Here is a 6,009-nt window from a genome sequence, read left to right on the forward strand (position 1 = left end):
ACCATAAAAAAGTATACAAGAGAAGTATGAAAAATAGTGTAAGTATCAATTTTGTTTCGTATACTAATATATTTATATAAAGAAACAATGTATATTTTTGCTCATGTCTTCTGCTCCTTGGATTAATCTTGCTTGCTTCCTTATTGGTACTCTTATGAATTTCTTTAGTATAAAAAAGCAGCCCACATATTGATGCATATATATTATGGAAAAAGGATTATTATGGACTCTAAGGATTTAAAAAGTCTTAATCTTTGTTTTGGAGTTATTCGTTCTTAACCCATGCTAGCTGGATATATATTTGAAATCATGGGAAGTGACTGAGGATGAGATACTGGCTATTGGTGGCTTGAATGTGGTGGTTTTTGTTAGAATATTCGTGTGTAGGTTTAAAATTCGTCTAATTCATTTCTAACCTTTCTCTCTTATTTTATTAATTTGGTTTCAGAAGTAAGTCGAAAGGGGTTAATTAGGAAGTCAATTGTTTTGGGTTAATATCAGTTAACTTTTTTAATTATAAATCTTAAATTTTTCGAAAAATAATATTTGAAAAAGTAGTTTTATAATAAAAGAATTAATTAATATTAACCAATTAAACGTTAATTCTTTATACTTATTTAAATTAAAATAAGTTGTTTTATGATAATTTTTTAAAACTTGAAAATGAATTTTCTTACACGGTACATGTGGGTAAGTTTTAACTCGAATAAAAAATGGTGAATTTTATGATGTAGAAAAAAAGATTCTTCTACATGTGTATATTTGTGTTGTCAAAAGGGTAGTGTGACAAATATTTAGAAAGAGAGTAATTGAAGAGACAAAATTTGACATATTACAAGTGAAATGTAGTGTATTTTGTCTTATGTAATATGTAAATGATGTATTGATTAAATAGGATAATTATATTTATGTTAATTAATTATTAAAGATAATATTGAGCCTTGTATAAATTTTTTTATTTTTGGACTTTTTGAATGCACGCTTACTCTCTCCAAAAATATTAACTTTATACACAAAAATTTATTAATATTTATTTATTTTAATATATACTTTTTTTCTTTTTTGATGACTTAAATATATTTAGCTTATTCAAATACTACATATTCTTGACATCTTACAAAAATAGTTTGTTATTAATTATTTATATATTTAAATTATTTTTAATTAATAAAACAAAAAAAATTATATTTAATTATTTAAAAAATATTGATGTCAAAACAGCATTTGTAATATTGCCATTTTTATGGTGTAGAAAGAGAGAATATATATTATGGAAAAGTTGATTTTTTTTAAGAATGAAAATTGTAATAAGAGATTTTGTTTTTTGTTATAAAAGGAAACTAAAAATAAATTTAATTTTAATGCAGTCGTGTTAGTATAAAATAATTTTATATTTACATCTAATGACATAACACTACATCAATAAAAATAATTAATTTTTATATTGACGGTGTGAATTGTCATCCAAAATACCAAATATCATTATACGACTGTGTAAAACATATTTTACACTGTTAATAAATCAAAATTAAACTCACTAAAAATATGTGCATCCAAATTTTGTATAATACCAGACATATAGAAAAACATGGTAGACACTAAAAAAATATAAGAAAACATAGTTATTTTTTTGGTATTATGTAGACGCTATCTTATTATTTTGTTTGCATTAAAATATCTATTTACAGTTATTTATAAAAAATAATTAAAAGAAATTTTCAAATACTAAAAAAATCTTTTAATAATTGATATTTCAAAAAAATTGTCTAAAAAAATTAAATATTTCAAGTTATTATTAGAACATTTTAAATGCAACTTATTATTTATAATTAAATTATTAATTTTTTACAATGAATAAACTATGTTATTGGGTGAATATTTAATATTTGTTATTTTATTAAACGAAAAAAGTATGTCTGAACAAATTTAACAAAACTATTAGATTAGTTTTTCTTTGAGATGACAGAAATGTGTTGAAGAAGGATGATAATTTTTTTAATATATATTATACGTTCATTAATTTAATTTAAAATAAATATTAATAAATTTTTGTGTGTAAAAATTAATTTTTCAGATGATATTTATTATGTAAATAAAAGTAATTAATTAAATTTTCTTTTTCAAGTAATATGAGTTGGAAGAAAAATTATTAACTAAGATTTTTTTTATTATTAACTTTAGCTTAGATTTATTAGTTCAGAAATTTTCTTTTTAATATTGTGATATAGGGAGAGAGTGTGTACATTCAAAAAAAAAATCATACAAGCCCAACGTTATCTTTAATAACTAATTAACGTAAATATAATGAGCTTATTTAATCAATACATCATTCACATGTTATATAAGACAAAATGCATTACATTTTACCTGCAACATGTTAAATATTGTCTCTTCAACTATTCTCTTTCTAAATACTTATCACACTACCCTTTTGACAACACAAACATACACATATAGAATAATCTTTCTTTCTACGTCATAGAATTCACCATAAAAATAGGTTGCATACAGGAGACTCAATCCAATGGGATTAAAAAGAAAAAAATGAAAAATAGAAAAACTTTTATAATTTAATAAATTTAGACATAAAAATTACAGTTATTTTAGAGTTAAATCTCAATTTGGCTCCTAAAATTTGGCCAGAATGACCCCCCACAATTTCGTTGGCCCCAATTAGAACCCCTAAATTTATAATTGTGGCTCCACCTTGCCCTTATGATCATCTAAGTCACCGAAATGCTGATCTAGCGCAATTGCATGATATGGTGGACACTACCTAAATGACAGCGCATTGGTTTTGCCCGCAAATTCTTTGGAAACCACGTAGTGTAAGAGTTTTCTTGATGTTTGGCAACTTATGATCGTCGTAGTGGAAAGAAAGAGAGTTTTAACCCACAAAAAATTAAAACGACGTAGTTTTCAAAGGGTTTGGGCGCAAAACCAATGTGTCGTTGTTTAAGTAGTGTCCACCTTGTCATGCAATTGCATCAAATCAACATTCTGGTGATAGAGATGATTGCAGGGATAAGTTGAAGCCACAATTACAAATTTAGGAGTTCTAATTGGGGTCAACGAAATTTTGGGAGTCATTCTGAGTATCGGGCTAAATTTCAAAGGCCAAATTAAGATTTAACTCGTTATTTTATAAAGAGGTTTTGGTAGACTTTCTTTGAAAAGAGCTACCAAATTCAAAACGCTCAATGTACACCCTAAGAAAGAAGATTCTTGATGTAGACTAAAGACAACTAATAAAATTTTGATAAAATGTGGGGGCTTATTAATAACTTTTTCCTTTTCATTTGTACCATTGCAAGTGAAGTGAAACTGAGAGAAGAAAAAAAAAATTGAGAGAAAAAACACTAATTATTGATTGTTAATTCTAATGAGACGATAAAATTTAAAATTTGACAAATAAAATTAAAAGTAAAGTACTATCATACTCTCTAATGTTTACATCAAATTTTAATTTAGTTTCTAACTTTTTAAACATCTTATTTTTGTCCCAAAAATTTTTAAACGAATTTAATATTGTTCTATCGTTAAATTTGATACTGTTTTGCTTGATTTTTGATAATCTCGACAGAATATCGAATCAAACTTGCATTAAGATCTCAATTCAAAAAGTGAATACGACTCTTCTTAAAAGAGAAAACTCGAGCCAAAATTTACTAAGTATTTGTGTCGAAAAACTAGTTGTATAGGCAAGATATGAAATGTTACTGATGTTGAATTATAGCAAATAATATAAATAATTACAACAAATGACAATACATAAATTAAGTGAAAACTTTGAATAGCTAGGAAAGTAAAATTGAAAAAGAAAGCAAAATATTCGAACAAAAAAAACATAAAATGAATAAATAGTCAAATAAGTCTCCGAAAGATAATTTATTTTCTAAATTAATTATTGAAAGATTTTTTTAATCGAATTCATTTTTCAAAGATTTTAAATTAGTCATTTTAATCCTTCTGTCATTTCGATTACTAACGACGCCAAAATTTATTGATGTGATATGTTAAGTGACACCACAACACACAATTAGTAGTCCTAATTGACGACTAACATGATGAGTTTATGAAATTAGATCAAATCAACTCCGAAATGAGAGATTCGAATACCTCAAGTTCTCTATTAATTTAGGTTTTGATTTGTTCTAATTTCATAAACTTATCATGCTAATAGTCAATTAAGACTACTATATTTGTGTTACAGTATCAGTTAACGTGCCACATTAACAAATTTTGACGCCGTCAACAAAGAAAATACCAGAATGACTAACATGATTAATTTAAAATCTTTGAAAGATGAATTTGATTAAAAAAATCTTTTAGGAACTAATTTGAAAAATGAGTGATCTTTCAAGGACAAATTTGACTATTTATCCAAAATAAAATATTTGAAGAAACAAAAACAAATTGAAAATTGACTCCAGACTTACATGCACTTGCACTCCATGGTTCTCCTTGACATCTATATAACTTAAAATTTGTAGAACTTTAGTGTACTTATGAGTATTCAAATTGAAGTCCCTATCTCTTTTATGCTTCTACTATTTATAGATCACAATGATGGATTGCGGAATGCTTCTCTTTTCATGATCTAACTTCCCCTTTTTCTTCTAGCTTCACATTCCCACAACCTTGCCTTGACTATGAAGGACCTTGTTCTCTAAGTTGTGTAACACCCTTACTATCAGAATGTCACGCTTTTGGGTGTGCCACTCTGATAGCAGGAGTATTATGACGATCCTCGTATATTTAATAATAAGGTATGAGCCTCTACGCGTAAATCTACCGATGGTTTCACTAAACACTTCAAATTTTTTTAACAAGAACAAATAACACATTTTCACATACTTAATGTTAATAATACATTATAGTAACACATACAAAACCCATTACAAAACCTATCCCTCTGAATAAAACTCTAACTAACAAGGCGAGGGGAAAATAAATTCTAACAACTCAACTTGTAAACTTATTCTTCTGGGCTCCTGTAGCTCCGCACTAAACCTCCGCACCTGTAGCTGAAAGGGGTAGAAATAGGGGTAAGAACTGGAGATTTCTTAGTAGGGTCGGGGTGTATAGTTATGTTCAATTTATTACCATAGCCAACATCAACGAGCAAAAGAATACATTTAGACTTAACAAATAAAGAACACAGAAATCAAACAATCATATAGTGCACCACAATCATAGAAAACACACTCACAAACAAATATGTGCAAACAAGTATGATGCATGTCTATCTTATAGCTAATGAGCTCATTTGTTGGTTATATAGCCAAACCCGATATGTCCAGTAGCTAATCCGGACACTGTCTCTCTGTTGCGCATTAATACCATTAGAGGGAATACGTGCCTTGTCACCATTAGAAGGATTATGTGCCCTGTCACCATTAGAGGGATTATGTGCCCTGTCACCATTAAAGGGAATAGGTGCCTTGTCACCCTTACAACAAGAGAAAAAACACAGACATACTTGTCATCAATCAATCTCAACCATGTCTCTGGTGCACGAAATTGCAATCACACTTTTGCAACCCCGCACAACTAACCAGCAAGTGCACTGGGTCGTCCAAGTAATACCTTACGTGAGTAAGGGTCGATCCCACGGAGATTGTCGGCTTGAAGCAAGCTATGGTTATCTTGTAAATCTTAGTCAGGATATCAGAAATTATCAGGGTTGATTGTGAAAAGTAAAAGGACATGAAATCAGTACTTGTTTTGCAGTAATGGAGAATAGGTTGAGGTTTTGGAGATGCTCCATCTTCTGAATCTCTGCTTTCCTACTGTCTTCTTCTTCAAGCACGCAAGGCTCCTTCCATGGCAAGCTATATGTAAGGGTTTCACCGTTGTCAGTTGCTACCTCCCATCCTCTCAGTGGAAATGTTCAACGCACCCTGTCACGGCACGGCTATCCATCTGTCGGTTCTCAATCAGGCCGGAATAGAATCCAGTGATTCTTTTGCGTCTGTCACTAACGCCCCGCCTTCAGGAGTTTGAACC

This window comes from Arachis duranensis, chromosome 1, assembly GCF_000817695.3.
Source record: "Arachis duranensis cultivar V14167 chromosome 1, aradu.V14167.gnm2.J7QH, whole genome shotgun sequence".
Taxonomy (NCBI): Eukaryota; Viridiplantae; Streptophyta; class Magnoliopsida; order Fabales; family Fabaceae; genus Arachis; species Arachis duranensis.